At 40.2% G+C, this 10,579-nt stretch overlaps 1 long non-coding RNA gene across 1 annotated transcript; it reads right to left on the minus strand.

The window, feature by feature from the left end:
- Nucleotides 1-6,338: 6,338 nt before the first annotated feature.
- On the minus strand, nt 6,339-7,760 carry LOC125548721. Its single transcript, XR_007301151.1, has 3 exons — nt 7,596-7,760; nt 7,341-7,514; nt 6,339-6,773 (listed from the first exon to the last, which is right to left on the minus strand). It is a non-coding gene; the product is annotated as an uncharacterized LOC125548721 (long non-coding RNA).
- Nucleotides 7,761-10,579: the final 2,819 nt, after the last annotated feature.

The following is a 10,579-nucleotide window of genomic DNA, read 5'->3' on the forward strand; positions in this document are numbered from 1 at the left end:
CATACAAATAGCACTAGCAGATGAGATGATAACACTAGAAAGAATTCCTTATTTAACACTTTTTTAAATTTTGCTTCCCTATTTACACTGAACAATTTTTTCTTTTCTATCTAACAGCGAGTCTAAATTTAATGCCCTTCGTGGCACTTCCGTTCATTTTCATAACTAACGCAGTTAAGTTGCACGTAAAAAGTCACTTTTGCCCCTGATGCAAAATGAGTTTGTGTGCAACGATCAGCGTAACTGGCCGGCGGTGCTGTGGCACGTGGGGCAAGTTCTCAAAAAAAAAAAGTTGTGCAGAGGCACGCAGCTGCTGGGTCGCCGGCGTTGTGTTACGCGGTCGGAGAAACCGACTCATCTGGGCCGGCTACAGCGGTTGGTTGCTCTATACGGCGGCCAACAAGGCGGCAGCGGCGCAGTGGCACGGCAAGGCGGCCATCGCGCCAACGAGCAGCGCTTCGTTGTCCGGATCGATTCCTCCCCGGACAGAGCGCTTGTACACGCACGTACACATGACAAGAGCTAGTAGAAGTACTTGATCTATTTTCCTAGGAAGTTGGCTCATGCACCTAGCAAACCAAGCCGGATACACACAGCATACATGATAAAGCTAGTTAACTACGTAGCCGGTGACGCGACTGCAGCGTCCAGCAAGCTGGACATGACTTTTTTTTCAATAATTAGCTTAAAATTTTGGTCACACTTCCTATGAGGGGTAAAAAGGTCTTTTCCGATATTATTTAACACCGTTAAGACTTAAAATGGACGAAAGTGTCATATAAGGCATAAAATTTTAACTGAGTGTTATATGGAGAAGAAACTTTTTTTCAGTGTCAAATAGGGAATAAAAATTTAAGACAATATTAAATAAGGAATTCTCTCGTAACACTACCAGCAACAGCGAATATACCAGCGAATCTACCAATACATAGACTTATTCTTTACTAGTATTCAGCCCAGGTCAGTCCTGTTTGGGCCTGAAAGCCCGATACCCTGGACTGATTTGTCTGAGTTTTCCACTTGAAGCCTGGTCCAATAGCTGGGGAAGATCCTGAAACGTGTCATTTTCGGTAATTCTAAGAAAGTACGTGTAATATGCCAAAGAGTCAGTTACACCATCGATGCTTAAACTTGGCTATAAAAGTCACTTTAGTGCATTGTGCTTATACGGTCCGAAATCCGTTTGCATACGAAAAGAATGCCGACAAGGCGTGTCGGTGTGGCCCGTTATTTTGCAAATACCTCCCTAGATTTATTGTTCATGGAAAAGCTCCCCAGCAAGGGTCCCGCCTGTCAGTACAGCGAGGAAACTCACACGAAAAAAGGGCACCCTGGATTCGAACCGGTGATCAACGAGTTGAAAGCACCCAGAGCTAATGTGATGTCCAGAATGGATAGGCAACTTAAAGTAATATAACGAAGACGCTCGCTGGGCTAAGATATTTTGCACACCTTAGTTTTGTTATAAGATATTTCTAAAACATATGTAAGCAATAAAAATAATGTTCAAATATTCGTGTGTTATAAATGTTATATAGATACAAACATTGATTAATTAGTAAATAATTTTTTAATATACTCACATATATTAGATCTAAAACTGTCTAGTCAATAAAATGATTTAAAATGTTTAACGAATCTGAAAAGTATTATCCACTCAAGGCTCATATTTAACTTACACAATATGTTGAATAGAGCATTTACTTATCATACAAACGATGATTCATATATTAAAAATATTCATATATTCTAAATAATATGATCACCTATAAATTTTTTTTTTGTATAATTTAAAATCAAAAACTAAAATTCATAGTTATTATTTTAATTAGAAACTTTTTAATAATTATATGCACTTTCATTATAACTCATAAGTATATTTTTAAAGAAAATGTTTGTATAACTAAAATATTCATAATTTAAAAACTAAAATATTGATATGCATATTTAGTCGTGGTAATAGTTAAATTATATATATTTTCTGAACATAAGTCATGAGTGAAATTATACACATCTAAATTCATAAATATTTAGTAAAAAAATTATACACATAAGTCATAAGCGATCGGAATAGATCCGGCTTACTATAGTTTTTGTACATTTCCTTTGTTTTTTGTTTCGTTTTATTTGTTTTTCCAGCGGTATTTTTGGTTTTCCTTTTTTCTTCTATTTGCTTTGGTTTTCTTTGTTTTCTCATTGATTTTCATGGTTTTCCTTTCTTTCTTTTTGTGTGCTACTTTTTTTTTGCTTCTTTCTTATTCTTCTTCATTTTCTTTTGTTTCTTTGTCAGTTATTATTGGTTGTCTTGTTGGTTTTCCTTTTTCATATGTATTTTACATTTTCCCGTATACATTAAGAACATTTTTGTACACATGATTAACATATGTCAAATATATTATTAATATTTTTTTAATATATAGTTTGGTGTCTAATTTTCTCATACATATTGTAAAAAGAATTATCAGTATAGATATTTTTATAAATTTTCACATTTTTAAAATACAAGGTTTACATTAAAAAACTTTTAATATTTTTCAAATACAGGTTAAATATTATTTACAAACAAATTCGAACGTTTTTTAATGATAAAAACATTTTATTCTGGCTTATGCATATTTGTTTCACATTGCACAATGTTTTCTTTGAAACTCTCCTGAAAACCTTTTTTAACTTGCGAACATTTTTAAAGTAATATACATTTCTTTAATTGTACAAACATTTTTCTACAATGTATATTTTTGTAAACATAAAAAAAATTATGTATAGACATTCTACATTTTTCAGTTGTAAGATTAAATTTTTTGAAATATTTATGTAACATCTATTTTGTATTATACATATTTAGGGTTTTTCTGAATACAAAAAATAAAAAATAAAGCAAAAAAGTAAAAAAATGTGAATAAAAGAGGAAGAAGAAACTATAAACAAAAAAAGTAACGTGACGTCAGCCGGCGAGCCGCAGTTACTAGGCTGGCCGAATATGCGCTGCCCTGCAAGTGCGAAATCATTAATTAAGGAGTACTCATTACAAAGATCACTCTCACCTTCCCAGGTTGCGACGAGTGGCGCGTTGTATGTGCGCCACTTGTCGTAACCTGTGAGTTTTTCCTTTTTTCGTAGATCCGTTTATTCAAAATATTTTTTCTCTTAAATCGTGCATCCAAATCTCGAACCGTTTTCACCGTTGGATTCCTCGTGTCGAGATCTTCAAAAGTAGATCCCATGTAGATAAGTTTTGACGAACATTTTTTCACGCAAAGACCAGACGAAAAAACCAAACTGGGAGCACGGGTTTTTTCCCCTTCCGAAAGAGGCACATCCATGCCTCTCGCGAAATCACAACCGTGCCTCTCGTGTAAACAAAACAGTGCCTCTCGCGAAAGCAAAACCGTGTCTCTCGCGGAAGGAAAAAAACCAGAAAACATGTTTTCTTTTCGTTTCCAAGAGGCACGGCTGTGACTCTCACGAAAGCACAATCGTGCCTCTCGGGGAAGCAAAACCTGTTGGGGAACGCAGTAATTTCAAAAAAATTCCTACGCACACGCAAGATCATGGTGATGCATAGCAACGAGAGGGGAGAGTATGATCTACGTACCCTTGTAGATCGCAACGGAAGCGTTGACACAACATAGAGGAAGTAGTCGTACGTCTTCCCGATCCGACCGATCCAAGCACCGTTACTCCGGCACCTCCGAGTTCTTAGCACACGTACAGCTCGATGACGCTCCCCGGGCTCCGATCCAGCAAAGCTTCGGGGATGAGTTCCGTCAGCACAACGGCGTGGTGACGATGATGATGTTCTACCGACGCAGGGCTTCGCCTAAGCACTACAACGATATGACCGAGGTGGAATATGGTGGCAGGGGGCACCGCACACGGCTAAGGAACGATCACGAGGATCAACTTGTGTGTCCTAGGGTGCCCCCTGCCTCCGTATATAAAGGAGCCAAGGGGAGGGGTGCGGCCGGCCAGGAGGAGGGCGCAGGAGGAGTCCTACTCCTACCGGGAGTAGGACTCCTCTCCCGTTTCCTTGTCCAATTAGGAGAGAGGGGGAGAGAAGGAAAGGGGGGGCGCCGCCCCTCCCTCCTTGTCCAATTTGGACTAGGGGGAGAGGGGGCGCGCGGCCTGCCCTGGCAGCCCCTTCCTCTTCTCCACTTTAGGCCCATAAGGCCCATTAACCCCCCGGGGGGTTTCAGTAACCCCCCGGTGCTCCGCTTTTATCCGAAATTCATCCGGAACACTTCCGGTGGTCCGAATATAGTCATCCAATATATCAATCTTTATGTCTCGACCATTTCGAGACTCCTCGTCATGTCCGTGATCACATCCGGAACTCCGAACTAACTTCGGTACATCAACATGCATAAAACTCATAATAACTGTCATCGTAACTTTAAGCGTGCGGACCCTACGGTTCGAGAACAATGTAGACATGACCGAGACACGTCTCCGGTCAATAACCAATAGCGGGACCTGGATGCCCATATTGGCTCCTACATATTCTACGAAGATCTTTATCGGTCAGACCGCATAACAACATACGTTGTTCCCTTTGTCATCGGTATGTTACTTGCCCGAGATTCGATCGTCGGTATCCAATACCTAGTTCAATCTCGTTACCGGCAAGTCTCTTTACTCGTTCTGTAATACATCATCTCACAACTAACTTATTAGTTGCAATGCTTGCAAGGCTTAGGTGATGCGCATTACCGAGAGGGCCCAGAGATACCTCTCCGACAATCGGAGTGACAAATCCTAATCTCGAAATACGCCAACCCAACATCCACCTTTGGAGCCACCTGTAATGCTCCTTTATAATCACCCAGTTACGTTGTGACGTTTGGTAGCACCCAAAGTGTTCCTCCGGTAAACGGGAGTTGCATAATCTCATAGTCATAGGAACATGTATAAGTCATGAAGGAAGCAATAGCAACATACTAAACGATTGGGTGCTAAGCTAATGGAATGGGTCATGTCAATCAGATCATTCAACTAATGATGTGATCCCGTTAATCAAATAACAACTCTTTGTTCATGGTTAGGAAACATAACCATCTTTGATTAACGGGCTAGTCAAGTAGAGGCATACTAGTGACGCTCTGTTTGTCTATGTATTCACACATGTATTATGTTTTCGGTTAATACAATTGTAGCATGAATAATAAACATTTATCATGATATAAGGAAATAAATAATAACTTTATTATTGCCTCTAGGGCATATTTCCTTCAGTCTCCCACTTGCACTAGAGTCAATAATCTAGATTACACAATGAAATAAATAATAACATCATTTGCATGTTAATCTAAATACCTTTGGTATGCTTTTGGACAGGACATGTCTGAGGAAGACATATATTCGTGTGGGTACAAGGATATCGGCAAGAGGGACATGGGCGAATATGGGTCATCGCCCAAAAGGAAGAAACTTGCAGATAACAATTCGAAGAAAGCATTGGATTTCGGCAGCAGTGACGAGCCTCTTCAGTAGGCTTTTGTTTTTTCTACAATTTCAAGCTTTGGAGCTGAATTATTGTCCGAAGTAGTGTTTATATTATTTTCCATCCAACAATCACTTCATTCAAGTGACAATTGTGAGACTATGTTTACAATAATAGGCTTTCAACTTTGAGTTGTTGCTCAATTTTTAGATGCCACATACTAAATTGTGGCTTTTACTATTTTTTTATTGCATATGCTGCACTAGTCCAAACCAGTGTTATTTCACACAACAGTTTGGTTATTTCTGATGCTTTAGCTTATTGAGAACCAAAGAATCTGTGATACGGCTATTCTGTGTAAAGGAAAGATATTTCCATGGTCTGCACATTTATATGACAGAATTAAGAGATGCTTTTGTATGGCAGTGTTAATAATTACTCCCTCCGTAAACTAATATAAGAGCGTTTAGATTACTATTTTAGTGATCTAAACACTCTTATATTAGTTTACAGAGGGAGTAGATATCAAGTGTCATATTGTCTGGAGAACTTGCATTAAGACTTTAAGATGTAGTAACAACGCGTTTGGTTCGCGGAAAAGCCGCGGCTTCTGACTCCAATGCATTCCAAAACCGTAAGGTTGTATTTGTTTCGCTCGCAATGTCTTTCATAGCCATGGATTCCGATACAGGACTTAACGAAACTGAAGACGCCCAGATCGGAGCTGATTGGAAAACGGGAACACATCTGCGCCAACCAAACGAAGCGCGGTTTCGAGTTAAATTAGTGTCTAGGCTACAATTGTCTTGCAGAAGTTGTACTAAAGTAGTTAGGCTGATTATCAAATTAGGATATGTATTGTAAAAACTCTAGAAAATTTGATAAGATCATATATAAATTTCTGTTCACCACTGTCACATGCACAGGCTAACTCAAACATTGTGTACATACATCTGATATAATATACTCCCTCTGTCCCATAATGTAAGACGTTTTTTGACTCTACTGTAGTGTCAAAAAACGTCTTACATTATGGGACGGACGGAGTATTTTATAAGGATAGCTTTGTTCTACAACTCTTGTATCTCACTTTTTTATGTCCAAACATAAATCAACCGCTTTACCAGAAGAGATGCATTACAACACAGAACTTTCAAACTCCAATATATCCTAGCTTACGCAATAGCTTGAGCGCCATCCAGCTCCAATCATCATCTGAAGATACCTTGGGCTGCAGAACAAGGAAAAAGTGGATGCAACTTCAATACTAGCTTGTACAACAATTTTTTTTCTCTACAGATGAGCTTGCAGCTGAACATGCAGACAAGAATACCTGAAAAAAATAGGAACATCAACTATTTTCAGGTGCATATCCAAGACAAAAGGTCAACAAAATTATCTAGTTGGATAAAGTTTAATTTATGCTAAAGGCCCTGTGAACGATACTACTTAAGATTTGCATGCTAGATCATGGCTAGAGTGTGGATTTGCAACAAGAAAATAAATCATGAACAAGATAATGACTAGTAATGCTTTCAGAAATTTCAGTTGGGCATCAAAAGTGGAGTTTCATTTTGAGACCAACAAAGTGAACCAGCAGAAAAACACAACAACTATAATCTACTCCAGGCGGCCACCTAAAATGGTTTTACAAGGTCCTTTTTGTAAAATGTACCGGCGACCACCTAATGATAACATCCTATCCATCAACTTTTCATCCAGTGGCTCAAAATCGCTCGGAGCATTCGTAGCACGAGTTCAACCATAGCACTGGATACGTTCTCGTACTGAACATGCTATAGTATATTGACAACCAGCAAAGAAAAAAGACTCATTCAGGTGCTTCAAAATTATCAACTGAAGAAGGAAAACAATCACAAAAATGCACTCTGTTGCTTACATGTGCAGGGCTACGAGGAGGTTGAGGCATCGCAGGGGACGGATCGGCAAGATCGTGGAAAATGAAATACTTGCAGAAAGTAATACTTGAAAAATGGACCACAAGGGCAACAGTTTCCTACCACAAAACCCCTTGCAGAGATAGCTGCAGCTAATAGTTTGCTGCCATCATTTCCTACAGAGCACCAAATATAATTAGTGCACTATATTAATGAGTAAAGCAGATGCAAAAATTAAAAATGGACATATTTGACACCTCTTGCAGTTTAGTGCAATTACGCCGATCATGACCTGTCACCCCACAGTAGCCACATTTCCTCTTTGATCTTTGCTTCTTCATCTTTGCCTGCAACCTTTTCTTCGGTGCACCTCGGCCTTGCACATGCACTGGGTCCAGAACCTTTTCCAAATCTCCACAATCAATTTCTGTCGTCTGTGGCAGCACCGGACCAAACCTAATGCATTCCTCCTGACCACGGCTTGATTCCTTGCTGCCATCTTGTCCATTCCGAACCATCTTTAGACGCTGATACTCCTCACTGGATTGACATGCCCGGAAACATGCCGCGTGACTCAAATTCCGCAACTCACAGTACCTCACAAGGCTTTCCGAATAGTCATACATCTCGCTCTTTCTGGTCGGAGGGAATGCAGACTTTGCACTCATCGTCCACCTCATGGGAACACAACACCTAGGCAGCAGTTCCACTTGACGTATTCCCAAGATGTAGAATATGTGAGAGCATGGTGTTCCCAAGCACTCCAGCTTACGACAAGAGCAACTGATCCTGTACAAAGAACCTTCCTTCAGCTCACAGCACACTTCGAACTTCTTCTCTCTTCTATCGATCTTAGCCACAACATATGTAGTCAACTCCCATGCATCTAGTATCTCGCTGATAACACATTTGCTGACGTCATTTATGCTCCATCTGACCAACTCAAACATACAAGGAGTGAAAACTCGGGCAGCATGTTTCTCAAGACTTGAAGCATCCGCGTCTGTAAATGGAACGGACTGCAAGGCCACGATGTCTAGGATCGCCTCATTCAAGCGTCGTCCCGAAAGGCAACGCTCATAGTGCTCTAGCATATCAAACAATGTCATCTTACCCTCAAGATGTGTATGTAGCACGGAGTTTAGGCTCTCACTCCGCTGATTGCTGCTCAATCCTAAGAAACAGTGCCCCACCAGGTATGGAGCACACCACAACTTCCTCACTTGTCACTTCATTCCTTTGTAAGAACTCTATCCATTTTATCTCATGCTCTTCCATACAAGACAAGTCATATATGAAATATCTAAATTCTTCCCTAACCTCGTCATCATGCAGATGGCGTACAATGTTCTGTTGAATGTGCCATACACACAGCCTGTGGTATGAGTCAGGCCACACCACCCTGATCGCTCTCTGCATTGCAAGGTCCCCGTCAGTGATTACAGATATCGGATGCTTCTGCGCCATGGCTTCAGAAAATGTCCGCAACATCCACTCGTACGCCTCGTTAGTTTCATGAGAAATGATCCCGCATCCAAAGATAACTGTGTTGCGGTGGTGATTCAACCCGACAAACGGCACAAACGGCAAATTGTACTTATTGGTCCTGTATGTGCTATCAAAAACCACAACATCGCTGAAAGCCTCATAGTCAAGGCGAGATTGAGTATTGTACCAGACCAATCCCTTCAGATGCCCATCTTTATCAACCAAGTATTTGAGGAAATAATCTGGGTCTCTCTCTTGCCGCGCCATCATGTGACGGATCACCGTCTGAGCATCACTAGCAGCGACTGTTTCCTGCTTGTAGTGATGGCAGAAGTTATAGATGTCCCTCGTCGTGCATCCAACCTAGTCATATCCATCGTACTGCATGCACAACACATCCATGATTTTGTGTTTCTGGATTCCAACACTTTCCATCTCTATAATGTCCGCTTTCTGCTCGTCGCTGATTCTTTTGTGGGAACGCAAAAAGCAAGCAAGGTCTCGTGGGGCCAGAGGATGGTTGTGTTCATCGATGAAATCCTTCACAAACCACCGCCCTGTTTTGGTGACTCTTGCAATGACAAATTTCGCTTTACACCCCACACAAGTGATATTCCGTGGCTTTCTCTTCCTATCTTCTCTCTTCCTCTTCATGTGCTTCTCTTCACGGCAACCTTCACGACTACAGACAAATTTCCTCAGAATTATCTTCTCGTTCGCTTCATCCCACTCAACATAGCCTTTTCTCACACTAAAGCCTTTCTCAAGAGCATACTTGTTATAAAACTCAAAACCTTCATCCCCGCTATGAAACATCCTGCTGACAATGTTTACGTACTCATCCAAACACTCAGCACTTACATCGGCCATCTATTCCTGCATATCACATACAAATTAACAACTGGTCTCAATCATGCACCGGAAGTAAAAGAATTTCCATGCTCACATATTCCCCTCAAGGTAAGAGCTTCAGCGTTTCAGAAGTTCATCAAGGCTTATTTTGTTCAGCATATCTTCGGAAGTGAATTAATACTATGGTGTACAATGAAGCTAATTATTCTAGTCAACTGGCCACATAGTCTTTTTACCATCAGAATCAATGATAAGAGATATTCAGTGGGTTGGAACATGTTTACAATAAAGTACCTTTAAAACAAGCTCAAAGTATCCAATATCAAAATCCAGTTTAGTCAGAGTAAAAGGCTTGACTACTTCCTCACCAGTACCATCCTTCCCTCTGCAACCGGTTAACAAAATACAGAAAACGGAATCAGAATATTCGACTCGCTCCATGTACCAAAAAGAATGACCATAACTCAACATCATAACTGTACACCAGGATATGAGCAGTACAAATGGTCAAACCTGCATCTTATATATTGGCCAATTGCAAGGCCCAACACAGAAGTATGTCTAGGGAAACAAATTTGAACTTGGCCACATTATGACTGATCTGTCTCTTCTGCACAAGATCATAGCACATCCATTCATTTTTATATTATACACAAACTTCAAAAGTAGTAACCTTGAATGCGGCAAGTAATTTTGTATCCGCCAACTGATTAATTAAGCTGGCATGCTCGCTAGCTCACCTAATTTAGGCTGCTTTTTTCATGGTGGGGCTAGTTAGTACTGATTCTTTAGACTATATATCTCTTGCTATTTTTCACAACAAACTGATTGTGTGTTTTGTACTCTTCATGTACTATTGGTTAATTAAGGTAGGTCATTTGGATCCTATGATGTCATATGA

Source organism: Triticum urartu, chromosome 3, assembly GCF_003073215.2.
Source record: "Triticum urartu cultivar G1812 chromosome 3, Tu2.1, whole genome shotgun sequence".
NCBI lineage: Eukaryota > Viridiplantae > Streptophyta > Magnoliopsida > Poales > Poaceae > Triticum > Triticum urartu.